Source organism: Uloborus diversus, chromosome 4 (assembly GCF_026930045.1).
Source record: "Uloborus diversus isolate 005 chromosome 4, Udiv.v.3.1, whole genome shotgun sequence".
In the NCBI taxonomy this organism is placed as follows: domain Eukaryota; kingdom Metazoa; phylum Arthropoda; class Arachnida; order Araneae; family Uloboridae; genus Uloborus; species Uloborus diversus.
This window is the reverse complement of record NC_072734.1, coordinates 146,839,930-146,856,134: the sequence shown is the minus strand read 5'-3', so window position 1 is coordinate 146,856,134 and position 16,205 is coordinate 146,839,930.

Sequence of the window (16,205 nt, the reverse complement as noted above, 5' to 3'; positions counted from 1 at the left end):
AGTATAAAAGAGTTAAAAACTCAGCAAACAGCTGTTTCTGGGCTTTTTACTCACTGCGTGCCCCTGAGCAGCTTAACTTACTGCACTGTCAAGAGAGTCATCCTGTGTTTTATACAAGCTTCTGTCACCCCTTTTAAAGTCGTGCCGAATGCATAAATAATGTCAGATTTTTCATTGCTTTCTTCTTTGGAGTTCACTTTTTGTAACTTTTAGGTTTTGAGTGCAATTCTAAAGCTAGCAGAAAGGATCCAACATTGCATTCAGGCTACTCAGCGGGTTTCAGATTCTGCAATACACTTTCTCTATTTTTTTAAGCGTAATTTACTGGATTTTAAATTTTAGTGATGGTTTTTAAAATGCTTGTAAGTTTTACGCATTTTCTCAATTGATAAAAGTATGACAGTTGAAACTTCAAATGAGAATACCAATTCATTCTCAAAAAAATATACTCTATTTTTTTTTTTTTTTTGATCTGAAATATTAAATCCATTGTTGGTCATATGCGACACACAGTTTTAATTGCTCTTCTTGCAGATATACGAAGAAGATTCAAGTTTCAGATGATACTCGTAAAAATAATCGTTTTATGAGCGGCATAAGCTGGAAAATACTTGAATGGAAAAATTTGCGGATTGGGAATCCCGCGGGGTTGTAAGGGAAATCCCGCGGGACCATTCCCGCTAAAAATCCTGCGAGATCCCGCGGGATTCGGGATCGGGATTCCAAGATAGGAAACCCTAGTGCGAACTCGGCAACTTCGTTCTGGCAGGCGACTTTGCTGACCACTACTTCAGTTGTCACTCATCGAGTGAGGGAAGTACTGTGTTATCTGCTTCGCAATGGAAGTCACGTGGTCTGTCAATGGTCGCTGCAATCATTTATTTTTCTCGGTACAATATACTGTACATTTTTTCTGTACTGTTAACACTCCATTTTACAGTAAGATTCACCGTAACAGTTTCCTGAATTTTCCACAGTGCAGCCCCTTGCTTCGTTATTGGAAACTGATTTTGGAGACGAGAGGAGTTCCTTGGTAGGAACTAACAAACTGTGTCCCGTTCCATTCAAAAAAACATGCATTTGATTCATCAATCAAAAGGTGATGTTTTCATTCCATCTTAGTCAAGAAAGACATTTTGCGCATTTGTCCATTCCACGCGCCTTGCAAGTATCGTTCTCTTCACCGTTCTGCTTTTATTTAGTGTAAATTCTCGAAGATTACGCTTGATAGTACGAACAGACGGGTTTTGTTTTTAAATCATAGTGCTCGTGTGCAATATCTGCAGCTGTCAGACGGAGTTTGATGCATGAAAAACGTCTGACATTCTGATTAAAAATACCAGGCGTAGAAAGAGGATGTCCAAACTAAGAAACTGAAGAGAAAACTGAAAACATTTCAAGAAGTTCGATAAAATTGTCTTCAAGCCTCATATATATAATCCATATATATATATATATATATATATATATATATATATATATATATATATATATATATATATATATATATATATATAAAATAGCGAATGTTCGAGTAACGCTCCTAACGTCAACAATGGAACTCGCGCCACGGCACGATAATTTGGTAATAATTTTTCGTAATTTTCAAAACATGCAGGGAAATGCTTTATTTTGGCAAGGCTGAACTGGATCCGGTATCTTAACTGTTTTACTGGTAAGATTGTCATTTCAGGGGAATGAGGAAACGAAAAAGGGGTCAACAATGAACGCTGTCTACTGGAGTTTAGGGTTAATCGACTGGAGTTACGGTTTAAATTTCAACTATAAAAATATCACCAAACAGGCAAATGCTTCGTTCAAATGTTGAAGCAATTTTCATCCGTCATATCTTGACGGGCGATTTTATAGTACTTTGAATAGTTTCTTAATTTCGAGAAGACTTCGACTTTGAGCACGTACGTTATTATAAGTTTCTGTGTGGAATGGATAAACTGTGGGTGGCCTCCAAAAATGATTTTTTCATTTGGTCACGTGGTGAAAAATGTTTGCTCTTTGTGCAAAGTGATGCGCTGAATTCAAATATCTAGGCAGTTTACATCCATCACTCACTGGTTGTTATGATATGCAATTGAAGTTTGGAAAAATGCGTTACATCCACATTTCTTTTTTTGTATTTGACATCAAGAACATCCCTCTTAAATATCCAGTAAGGGCAAGTATTAATCACTTTGGCAGGTGGAAGCTTAACAGGAAGAAAGATCTGTCCATACGATTTATTTATTTTTTTTTTGCGAAAGTTATTTATTAAAGAATTTATTTTATTATCCAGTTATTTTTATTTTCTAAGGAATACTGTTTTTGTAATGAAAATTTAGGCAAGGGAGGAAAAATAAAACCAGAGGTACCATATTTTTGCCCAAAATTAAGAGCAACAAAGGATTTTTTCAGTTTTATTTATTTATTTATTTTTTTGATAAAATGTGTTTATTTTAAGAGATACGTTTTATTCTCCGGTACCCCTTTTGAGAATGACTAAATAACTTAGTATTAAAAAAATATTAGCTGCATTCTCTGAAAGGTGCTACAACTTCACTATTCGTTTATTTATTTTTTATGCGTATCTTTTTCATGCATGTATGATTTTTAGAAATCAGCCTATAATGTTATGTATGTTATGCATAATTTGCAATCTCCACTAATTAAGAAAATATTGATCAGGTGATAGTAAGTTGATGCTGGTATACGGGAAAGTAGGCTCCTTTAATTCTGGACGGGCCTTAATGTTTTATAGCTTTTTTCCATTGCTGTACATTCCGCGCAGAAAACGGCAAAACTGTGTATAGTCAAAGCAGTTACAATTTATTTCATTTTCCCTGTAGGCTAAACTTCATTTTAAGCTATGAATAATTTTGCCACAGGATGTGTTGCGTACAATTTTATCTGATAAAAAATTTAAATCTTCATATTTTCCTTCCTTATAGCTAAATATGCCTCTGGAAATAGTGAGTGGTACTGTAAGCAACATGTTTCTATTATTCAGTAGTTTAATTTGTAAACAAGTTTTGGAAGAGTCAATATCAAATCTCAACAAATCTGTCAGCTGTTCAAATACGTACATATCTAGAGCCTATTACAGTGTTCTCATTGATTTTCCTGAGAGTAAAGATCATTGTGTCTTTATTTAAGTATGTAAGCGCTAAAAATGATTAAATTCCTGTAGCATTTATTACGAAAATTGGTGGTAATGACACTAACCACCATGTCGCCAATGCAGTAACAGCAAATCTGACCATCCATGACCATTGTCTGTATGATAGGATGTAAACTGAAGTCTGTGTTTTTAAGATATTTGAAATCATGTGACCATCCATGACCATTGTCTGTATGATAGGATGTAAACTGAAGTTTGTGTTTTTAAGATATTTGATATCAGCGTCATAAATTACCTTAGCAACACTACAAAAGTTTCAAATTGCAAAATCTTTGTTTACTAGTGCAATTCGTTATACGGGAATGGTAGTACAATAGAAATGTCAGAAAAACGCTTAAATAGGAACGAGATTATACATAAAATTACATCACTCAAAATGTGATGAAATTTTGAAAATTTTGTTAATACTGTAGATATTTTCGGTTACTTTTGGGGAATAGGCACTCAACTACTTGATTCAGTAATTAAAATTAGTTTTTTTTTTAAACTGAAAGAAAATTAGCTTAGAAAAATTCACATTTATTTGACTTGATACTCTAAAATGTACCGAAATTCTGCAAGATTCTTTTGTTTATATTTAATTTAAAATACTATCCGCAAAATAAGAATTTAATGTGACCAATATATTAGTTGTGTCCTATGATTCTGCCATAAAATATGTAGAATATTACATTAAAAAATTCGCATTAGATAACGATAACTTTATGATGGGTAATTTTGATTGCATTAAAGCAGTTCAAAATGCAATTTTGAAGCATGCAAAGTGCAGATAGATTTAGGATCGCATTTGGGAGGAATACGCGTACGTGATAAACTTACGATAAAAGTGTTTTATGGTAATGTTAAAAGGAAGATAATTCGCAGTTTTGGGTTTAACATGATTACTTGCGAGGCAAAAGTTAGATACTATACAAAACTTGCGACGTGAGTTAAATATTTGAAACAGGTTGTAGTTTCATTTTAGTGCTTGCGATAAACAGCAGATGTTTCTGATGGATATGCACTTAAAATATTTTTAAAAGCAAACTCACGAAGATTGGGCTTTTAGTATGTATCACAGTCTTATGAATACTATTACTAAAATGCGTAAATTTAGTGAGGTTCATCAGACTTGTTTATTCCACGCACAAAAATTGTTTCACCAGATCTTTTTTTTTATAGCTTTAGATCTTTTTTTTTGCACATCAATTGATGATGTAGGATCAAGGGACAAGGACGGGTACAAGGGACAGGCAACGTGGGCAATCTCCCTACCTTTAAGTAACCTTGCACTGGAAATTTTTCCGAATTGAAGTTTCGAAAAGCAAGCGCACGCCTTTTTTGATGACGATAAGGAAAAGAATAGAGTTCGAATCTCCCTCCTTTGAATTTTCGGAATTGAAGTTTCAAAACGACAATTCTAGACTACCGTTGATTATTTTAGGGGGAGGGTGTTTTGAAACATTCCAACGGAAATAATACGAAATTGAAGTTCTAAAACGCGGTTTTAGCTTACCTCTTTCAATGGAAAATGAGAGGAATAGGTTCAGAGTCCTCCTTGGCTATGTTTTAGTTTCCTTAGATGAAAATGTTATGTCATCCTCCCTCCCCCATAAAGCATGCTTAAATAAGATACACAGTAACAGGATATGTTAAAAATTAAGCACCCTCTCCATGAAACATTTCTAGACCCATTTCTACCCTTGTGAAGAAATCAATCTTTTTACACTTCTCGTTTAACACATTTGACTGCTCATCTTTAAGGACTGATTTTTTTAAAACTGTAGTTACGGCAAACCTAACCTAGCAGCATCGCAATACTGTGATTAGGGTTTGCGCAGCCTTCACAATGCTACCAGGTCAGATTTGCCCTTTATAGATGAATACGCGATATTGGACGGGTTAATGGAAGTCGGAACATTGTAGTATAAACTCAATTGTTCTTGTTTTCCATGTATAAAGTGGCGTCGCTAAGAGGCGTAGGGGGAGGGGTCTTACTCGGGTGTCACCAGGGCCGGATTTAGACTTAACGGGGCTCTAAGCTATTTCAGGTATGGGGCCCTTTTTGTAGTTTGAGCAACGTTTCTTTCTGTGGTTAAGAGGCAGTTTTTTTTTATTCCCCCCTTACTATGTTTGTCACTTTCCTCTGACACACACAGCAATAGTTTTATTTTTTTGATCGTGTTTTCCCTGATGTCCTTTTTGGATTGGCCTTAAGATTGGGAATGGTATCAAGAGAGCGACGCAGGACTCCCTTTTAAGTGGAGTACATAATATTCTCAACTGTAGAGGATCCGGGAGGTTTCTTCTCCGGTGGAAAGTTTGAAAAATTGATATAAAAATCTGCATTTTGAAGCAATATAAAATGTAGTTGAAACTGCAAAAATATCAGGACAGAAATAGGTAAACAAAGTAGTTATATACACTTTTGCAAATTAAAATACTGCACAGTAAAAAGTGTTTCACAAATGAGAAATTCTTGACAGCAGCCAGTTCACAGAGAGAAAGAGCGCGGGATGAGAAAAAACAATGCATTGTTACTTGTTCACATTGGCTTTCGGTACAATTAGTTTTTATCCCACCAACCCACCGACAAATACAACAATGAATTAAATATAAAATGATCAACTGTAAAAAATGCATTCAAATAAATGGTGTACGGATTTAGAAAATAGGTAAAAAGAGAGTAACATACTGCCCATTTGAACAATTCATAATTTATACAATTGATAAGAATTAAAGTTGGAGCCCAACTTTGCTTCGTATTTTGAAAGGCATATATGAAGTATTTTCAAGGACTCGAGAACAATTAAAATTATTTAAGTAACTTCATTTGTACTTTCCAGTCTCTGATATTTTAGTACATGATTATAAGTTTTTACACTCCTGTACTAAATTTGCAAGAAACAGCTATTTAAATTTAAAAAACTAGATTTTTCATGACAACAACTGCTCTTCAGTTGCAAGTGGGACAGAGACAAAAAAAAAAAAAAAAAAAAAAACGAAAAGGAAAAGAGGTAGTGTATTTTTTTAGTGCTAAATAGATTGACAATATGTAGAAGAAGTAAGATAAAAGCAAGCAGCATCAAAAAAAAATCCCAAAAAATACTGCAGCCGGAATTATAAAAATAGCAAGATATGAAACATGTGAGTCACAAAAATTTGTAATATGTTTCAGAAACGTTTGAACCATGGTTTTTATATTACTGATGCAGGATAAAGCAAAGGAGCTGAATATGATGTATATTGGCATTTCTTCTTCCTACCCCTCCCATTTATAGTTTGTAGTTGTAGTCACACTTTTCCAAATTTTCGAGGTTTTTCGGCACGAGAACAAGAAATTTATTTTTTCAAGTACTTTTCTTTCTTTTTTTTTTTTTGGACCGAATCATACTAATTTCCGGGAGTTGGGGGCCCCTAGCAAAGCGGGAGCCCTAAGCTAGCCTAGAAGGGGGGGGGGGAATAACTTCCAAGGGTTAATTACAAGTTTTTGAATAATATGAAACTAAAATAAATTTTTAAGAGAACAACATTGAAAATTTTCCGTGGGAAAACCCCCGAGCCATCTTTCTCACCCCACGTCATGGAGCGAATACTATACTCAGGATTAGGTTCATATTGTCAATACTTAGACCTAGTAGTGACTTCCTCTTAAAGCAAATAACTGAACCCCATTATCTTACCCTGTGTTTGAGATACGTGTGAAAAAATTAAAGGGATATCTATTTCATTCACTCTGTTACTTTTTTGACTACTCGACTGGCTGCACATTCACGTCTAAGGTAAGTTATATAAAAAGTGTTCACAGTGTTTATTTGTCTTTTGTACATAAGCCCTTTAAAATTTCGTCATAACACAAACGTAGTTTTGCAGTAAGTTACCGTCCTAAGCCAGGGCTAAAGCGGAAATACATAAAATACACCACCAGCTCAGTTATTCCAGCCGAGGACTGCAGTTTCGTGGTTTTTAGCACTCATTAGCCCGGAATAGGAAGTTACTGAACTGGGAGCGGAAGTAATCTTGCTTGGCTTCTTTAAGATGTTTCCGCTTCCAACTCAGTTACTTCCTATTCCAGGCATATGAGTGCTAAAAAGCACGAAACTGCAGTCCTTGGTTGGTATAACTGAGCTGGCAGTGTATTTTATGTATAAACGTAGTTTTTTCGGAAAATTGTATGAATTTCACGTTTTTATACTTCCGTAGAAAATGAAACCTTTTTTCCCCCTTGCGTTTGTGTGTGTGTGTGGGGGGGAGGGGTTACACCATAAATTACCGCCTCGTGTTTCACCCGTGCTAGGTATGCGTCTGATGTATGAATATATTTTATTGTGAATTTAAACTATTTAGCGTAGCAAACACATTAGTTGCCTCAACTCTATTAGCAATCAAGCTATAAAAATATATGAAAGATAAAAACGTGAAAAACTGCTCTTTAAATACTAACTAAACTGTAGGGGAAACATTAAGCCTATTTGAAACCATTTAACACTACGCAGAATTTTTCATGCAATAAAAACAACAAACAATGCATAATATGACCAAATAGTACTTGTTCGCATGAATACAGGCAATAAATATAAATTTTAGGTTTAAAAAACAAAGAAATAGCACTATAAGAAAATAAGAATTAAAATTAAGAATATAGTACCTTAATAAAATGAAGTGCATTTCTAAAGAAATGCCCGCATTGTCTTTCAGTAATTTGAATAGCAATTCAAAATTAACAGGTATCCCTCTTTGTATCTGAAATATTAAATAAACACAATCACACATATTTTCATAAGCATTAGGAGTCAATGTCATGGTTGGAATGATAAATCTTTTGTTAAAATGTATTTCATCACTGCAAATTTCAACCAAATAACAATAGTTGAATCTAAATGAGAAAGAACATATACGTATGTCATTCATCACTTCTCCCCACCGTAAAATAAGACATGGTTGGATTAAGTTCGATTTTTATAATGGCTGTATCCCGTAAACAGAAACTGTGGCGGTGAAGCGAATCCCCATGATTTACCCCATGTCTAATCACAATAAACTCGAATTTTTTCCATCCCTTCCTGTTTCACTGACACCAGTAATCCACAGAAAGACTGAGCGGTAATTGATTATCTTGATTATTTGCAGTTGCATATTCACTTGATTGAATTAAAGACGCATTTTGTGTTCTTTATATTGTAAAAAAAAGTATTGTTTGTCGCATTCGTAGTTTTTCAGTCAAAACTTCAATAGTCTTTAGTTGCACTTGTTTTCCCTTCTTTCTGGAATTTTGTGCAGATATGCAGCTGAAACAATACATAGGTGGCAAATCAAGTGGCTAAAGTACCTCGTTTAAATTCCATTATAGGTCCAACTCTAAACTTGTATGAGTACATTTGTGTACGCTTTCCCATATATACCCTTATCATTAGTACTGTGCAAAGAAAAGTACAAATATTTTTATCAAGCCATGTTAATCTGTTAAGAGATTTCATAACAAGTGTTACTTTATCAAAAGAACAAAATGTGAAACATACATTTTTTTTTTAAATCAAGTTCAGTCTATTTCTTCAATGGATTCTAAATGCTTCTATTTTGTATTAATCTTTAACAAAAGTCACCTGGAAGATAAATTATTCTACTAGATTAAAATAAAGGCTGTAGTTGCAGAAAAAGTGCTAAGAATTTATCAAATATCATAGGAATACAATCTTGCAGTAATTTAAATCCACATATTATATTTAAGCTAAGTTATACACGTTTATCTGATAAAAACAGCATTTTAAAGTAAAACTATTGTTTAACGATTAACTGTCTTATAGGTTAAGATAAAATAGTTTTAGAAGAAGGTTGTGCGTTGAACCTAACCTATACCACTTTACCTCATCTTACTTAAGATAAATCTAAAACAGCATACAAAAGAAATTCAGAGCCAAACTGTTAATGAGGAAGTGTTCTTAAAACATTTGGAAAGCTTTCAGTACAGCCGATCTAATGAAAATTCTAATAAAAAAGTGTCAAACAAGAATTCAAAGATGAGTTCAGAGTTTGAAAAGTTTCTTAAACAAGCAAAACGTCATTTTTTAATAAATAAAATATTAAATTCATTAAAATTTTGAATTTTAAACACATTTTAAAATCCAAAAACAACACTTTTACTAGTTCTACACGTTACTTCAAGAATAAAGCCTTTTATCCGATGTATAACTTTTTTAATTCACTTGACTCTTATGTTCCATTCTACGGAAAACGGTTATTTTGTCCCGTAAGTGACGCTTCCTACATTTCATTAAAATAACTATTTAAAAGAGTAATGAACAAAGTTTTGTTGTTTAAGAAATCGCCAACGTATGTGTGATTTCTTTAGCGAAAAATTTCGTCATTAGCCTTTTAATATCATTTCTTATTTATGAAATATAGTAACCGTCACTGCGAGACAAAATGACAGTTTTTAGAGCAATGGCATATACATAATTTTTCTCAACGGTTAAAATTATTATATCTTAACAAACGAGATGTGTTTCCTTTACGTTGGAACCTTAGTTTTTAAAACCTACAATTTCTTTCGTCATTGCTGTATTAACAAAGCAAAAGTATTAAATAATGCATACAGAAAACTACAAGAGGTTGACTTTGGATATCCTCCACGTAACACATGAAATTAATTAAATTTTAAGTCACTAAGTTATCTATTATAAATGATACTATGTCAGGAGTATCTTTATATCAAATGTAAAAATTAAAGTGTGCTTATAGTCCAGTCATATTAGACATTAAAATCGCAAATTGCGATGTAGTTTTGATTTTTGAATATGTTGTTGGGATCAGTTAGGGTAGTAAAAAGCTAAGTTTGCAGTTTTCAAAAAATTATGCTCGCTGCGTAGTTTGCGAAAACCAGCGAAATTTACGGATATTTTTTAGTTTTTCCCTTAAAACTCCTAAATTGTCCAATTTTTGATACTAAATATGCTCGTTTTAAAGCACATTAAATTTTGAACAATTTAAGCTCAAGTAGCGCTATGTACGACTAATAGTTTAGGAGATATCGTTATTCAAATATTGGCCACTTTTTGCAAAATTGGAAAAAATATGCTTTAATCACATTTCAGGTCAAATATCGGTATAAATTCCTACTCTTCAAGAAAAAACTGGATATGCTGTTACAGTAAGTTTAATTGGCTTTCATTTAAGCCGAAAACGAAGTCTGCGGATTTAATACTTTTTTACAATTGCCAAATGAACAAACAATCAGAAAAAGAAGAGACAAAACACTTCTCAAGCGAATATTAAAGATCCTATTCTAAAAAAAGGGGGCGAAGAATGATTTAAGACTCTAATGTGCGTTTATGTAAGTTATGTGGTAGGAAAACACACTGACTATGAAGGAAAAAAAATAGGATAATAGTTGATAGCCCTATGTAGGTAACGCGAACATTCCTTCCCCTACGTATCTATGCCTTTCACATTGATGAATTTTTGGCCGTCTTTCGTTTCGCAACAGGAAAGTTATCTACCAAGTTTGATTTTGAATAGATAATATTTTTGAACAAAAGATTTTCAGTGTAAACTTCCCATTAGAATAAGAGAGATATGGACAGAAGAAAAAAAAAAGATTTCAAAAGGGTGAAACTATTTACATGTTAGTTTTATCATTAAAACGTATCTTAAAAAGTAATTACACTTAATGTCTTGATTGTAATCTAACTTTGATGGGTACGATCGTACTCCGCAACCAAAAAAAAAAAAAAAAAAAAGAAAGATAAATCATTTATTTTTCATTTTATTACTTTTTTTTTCATATTTGTCAATTAGAATGGCAAAGATGTTGTGGGCAGTCTTTCAAATGGCAGATCGCACAAAGCTGAGCAGCTTTAAGATCAGTTTTGCAACAATAGCATACTCCCATATATCCTTTCATGCACTAAAATGAGAAAAATCTGAAAAGGGCGAGCGAGGCTGGATCGTTTAATGTAGTGATTGGTGACGAACCAATCTTAAACTTTATGTAGGTCTTCGACCAACTCCGCTCTGGGGTATCCTTCTCCTCTGCCAACCATTTGTTTACTTGTTGGTAGGGTGACATCCCCAGTAATTGGCAGGTTACCAGTGATTGGCACTTCCAACAAAAATGTCCTGAAATGAGATTCATATCCAATCTTTTAAAAGTAGAAGGCTATATATTAACTGAATGTACATTTACTTTAAAGATTATAATTTCAATTCATGTTGCTAAATGGTAGCAGTGAATAGGAAAGATAAAAAATTATGGCTTTTGCCAAATCAGTCATTTTTGTTGCAAAAGCTTCTTCTCTGGCTTAAGGGAAGCACACGCATCAATCCATTAAAATCTGATTTAAAATATATTTTAAACTTTCGTTGACAAAGGTTTTGTTTAGTTAAAAGGTGTTACTTTGAGTGGGTAGAAATATATTTTTGTCCCTTTTTGGATTTTTGAAATAACGATGGATGCCATTTGGTGGTGCTTCAGTTTTGCTAGTCTCCAGTAATTGGCACGTGCCTATAAACAGTAATGTGTTGCGCAATATGTCACTAGTTTGGTTTCTGATCCTTTTTCAGCAACTGTATTGTATGGGTTCTACTATTGATTTGAATCCTACAGAATATACTGTTAAAATTTAAAAAAAAAAAAAAATAATAAAAAACAAATATGTTTGGCTATCAGTACGATATTGCGACAGTAGAGAACCGGTTCATTTTTTATGGTCCCTTAGAATCATCAGGTATCACCTTACTTTATGTGTAATTACCCATCTCCTTACTTTATGTGTAATTACCTATTTTAAATTAACATTAATTATGCTTCTTATGGTGATAAAAGTGAAACATAAAGTGATTTTCCAGTTCTATTAACATGTGCCCATTACTGGATCACAAGGTGTCATACACTGGTGTATCAGGTGCCAATTACTGTGGATTTCGGTAATTTTTTATAAAAATATTTTTATGAAAATATCATTTCAAATATTTTTGATTTTAGTGAACTAAATAGATGCACAGATGTGCATTCTTTAATGCAAAAATATTTGCAAGTGAAAAGTTTTTTCTAAGTATTGAAACCCCCCCCCCCCAGAGGTAAGTTTAAGGACAAACTCCTTAAGTGCTAACTACTGGGGTCGTTAACCTACTTGCGATATGAATGGAATAGAGCTACTCGTTTTATTGAAGACTACCAAAGAAGGTTCACAGTTGCATTACATGCTGCTTTGAGGAACAGGTGGAACTCAATACTGTCGCAGAATATCGGGAGATGCCTCATTTACATACAGAGCAAACAGCTCCTTCTCTACAGCTTCGGCTAAAGCTTCGGGACTCACTTCAGGAAGGAAAGCTATGGTGGACTGGTCAACCTTATACCAGTTCGTTTAAAAAACACCGCTCAGATTTGCTTTTCTTAGCCAGACATTTAAAGATGTAGTATCACATCTACTAACTGCGTGAGGAAAAAGTACGAATCTAAGAGTTATTTCATTTTTCTTCGGTTGAAAAAAAACTATGAAGCTGAATAAAAATCAACTGGACCTTGGCACGTTTTTGGAAGACAATTTCTCCAGTTGTTTTTATTTTCAATGCCCTCAAGTCCAAACCCAGGGAGCAACTCATCATTGAGGTGTCACTTATTACACGATTTTGAAAAGCGTTTACTCAAGAGCACTCTGATGTGGAGAAGCCAAATATAATCATATTGCGCTAGCGCGCAGTCGTTCTGACGTATCCGAAGACAGTAAAAACGTTTTTGAGTCATTCCAGTTCTCCAATAAAGTTTAACATGAACATAATTCATTAAGCTTATCGAAAAAGCACACAGCTGAATTGTTTAATATGTTACAACTATGAATTAGTTCTTTCATGCTCTCTTTAGTTTCATTATAACCAGTTCATTCATTGCACAATTATGCTCACAAACTAGGCGAAAATTTATTCATTCGCAAAACCCTGAAGTTTCTTCCAGTGCACATAAAAATCCTTTGAATTCATTCAGTTCTTCTCATCTCTTGTAAATAAAGGCGAGCATTTTTTGCGTAGAAATCGAGACCTGCTAAGTGAAAAAGTGTAAGCAATTTGGTTAATGTTTCTAGGTTCATCCATATTTTCCATACTTTCTGCTTGAATGATTTTTCAATTAGTATAAACATTCGACAATATTGCGCTTAAAGTGTAAAGGGGGTACATTTTTCATTCTAGGTTTTCCGCTAAAGCTTTACGTTTGATATGATGAACCTGGACAGTTTCATTTGCTTTAGCAAAAATAATGAGTGAACTTTTATTTTCATTTATTTTTTCTTTCTCTGCTCGTCCGTCTTAGGATAGTTAAATCTCATTACCAATTCGTATGTTACCAAAATTATTCTCCCTTCACAATAAAACCCAGTAGGTAACTTTTCAGTTGAAAAATTAAATACGGCCGAAAATTCATCAATGTTAAAGACATAGATACGTAGGGTTGGAGTTGCTTGTGTTACTTGCCTAGGGCTGACAATTATTGACCTATTTTAGTTTTCTACCAGTGGTACCCGCACGGCTTTGCCCGTAATAGAAAAATTAAAAGGTCTTTTGGTTCGCCTGTATACGTATTTACAAATAATGTGAGGGGAATTTTCTCGCCAATTGGCTTGTACCCATGTTACGGTTTCACGTTATGATAATTTGTATCTCGCCAATTGGCTTGTGCCCATGTTACGGTTCCACGTTATGATAATTTTGTAATTTACTCGTCCATCTTATGATAATTTTGTTCTCAGAGATCCTGACCGACAGAGACTTTCAGTTTCATTATTAGTATAGAATAGAAAAGATAACCGCCGTGTTTTGCAGCAAACATACTCATATAAATACGCATTAGAGTCTTATTATATCATTCTTTGCCCCCTTTTTTTAGAATAGGATCTTCCATATTGTCTAGAAAAGAGTTTTGTCTCATTTCTTCAAAAATCTAATTTTCCGATTATTTGTTTGTTTTGTAATTATAAGAGAACTATTGAATCTACATACTTCATTTTTGGCTTAAATGAAAGCTAATTAAATGCACTGTAAACGTATATCCAGTATTATTTAATTAGAGTGCGAATTCATATCCATATTTGGTGTGGAAAGTGATCAAAGCATAATTTACTTATTTTTCGTCAAAAACAACCAATTTTTGAAGTACGATATCTCATAAACTATTGGTTGTACAGAACGCCACTTACGCATAAATTATTGCATTACACGCAAAATTTAATGTGCTTTAAAACGGGAATTCATATTTAGTATCAAAAGTTGGATAGTTTAGGAATTAGAAAAAAAAAAAAATAAAATAAAATAAAATAAAAACCCGAAAATTTAGCAGTTTTTCGTAAATTACGTGAGCACAGGTTTTTGAAAACTGCAAACTTAGATTTACACTACCCTAACTGACCCAAACAACATATTAAAAAATCAGAACTACATCTTGTTTTGCGATTTTAGCCCTTTTTTACTTCTTTTTTACAAAAAAAGAAGCATTAAGGTATCGCACTAGTAGTGGCCACAGTTAAGCATATTTTATGTCTTTTTTAAACTGTGGGTCTACAATATTAATTCCATTTTTTTAGCTCAGTGAACGTATTATAGCCCAATTATTCCTGAATCGTCCCATTTTTTAAAAATGCCGGAATTTTACTTTTTTCAATTTTTTATCAATTTTTTCCCAAACTTCAAATTTGATTCAATAGTGGCCACTCCAAAATCTGAGATTTTCAGTAGTGGCCACATGCATGAGTCAGTAGTGGCCATGTGACGTCCTTTCCTTAGAATTCACATTACTCACTTTAAATTCAAATAATTGATGGATAAAATTGATTCAATATGATATTTACATTAAGTACCAATATATTAATCACATTTTTATTGTACATTTCTTTCTTCAAAGTACATACGTACTTAGGATAAAATAAGAAGCTTTTACTAGAAAATTTGTATTTGTATTTTTTGTACGCTAATGTAAAAAATAAAGTAAAAGAAAATGAATGTACTTATATAAGTATTCTACATATGAACTGTGGTAAGTATGACCTGAATAATTATTATCACTAAGAAATCATCTTCTTTATCTTTATCTTTCTTTACTAATAATAAAGCTGAAAGTCTGTCCGGAGGATATCTGTGACGCGCATAGCGCCTAGACCGTTCTGCCGATTTTCTTGGAATTTGGCACAAAGTTAGTTTGTAGCCTGGGAGTGTGCACCTCGAAGCGATTTTTCAAAAATTCGATGTGGTTCTTTTTCTATTCCAATTTTAAGAACAAAAATATCATAAGATGGACGAGTAAATTACGAAATTATTGTAACGTGGAACCGTAACATGGGCACAAGCCAATTGGCGAGATACGAAATTATCATAACGTGTAACCGTAACATGGGTACAAGCCAATTGGCGAGAAAATTCACCATACATTATTTGTAAATACAGGCGAACCAAAAGACCTTTTAATTTTTCTGTTTTGGGCAAAGCCGTGCGGGTACCACTGGTTACTAATAAAAAAGCTGAAAGTCTGTCTGTCTGTATATCTGGAGCTCTGTCTATCTAAATGTCTGTGATGCGCATAGCGCCTAGACCGTTCGACCGATTTTCATGAAATTTAGCACAAAGTTAGTTGTAGCATGAGGGTGTGCACCTCGAAGCGATTTTTCGAAAATTCGATTTTGTTCGTTTTCTATTCCAATTTTAAGAACATTCTCCTGAGCAAAATTATAAGATGGAAGAGTGAATTACCAAGTTATCATAACGTGGAACCGTAACATGGGCAAGCCAGTTGGCGAGAAAGTCTTCATACATTATTTGTAAATACATAGGCGAACCAAAAGAACTTTTATTTTTTCTACTACGGGCAAAGCCGTGCGGGTACCACTATTTCATAAGAATATAGTAAGTACACAATTCAATGTAATTCTAGGACAATTTGTTTCCCACAACTTACCAAGGTATATCAATGGATATAGGAAATTGGTAGCATAAGTTTTCAATACTACTAAAGGCTAGGGTGTCCATGCACCTAGAAAGTCATGGATTTCGCCTATGATCAAAAATGGTCATG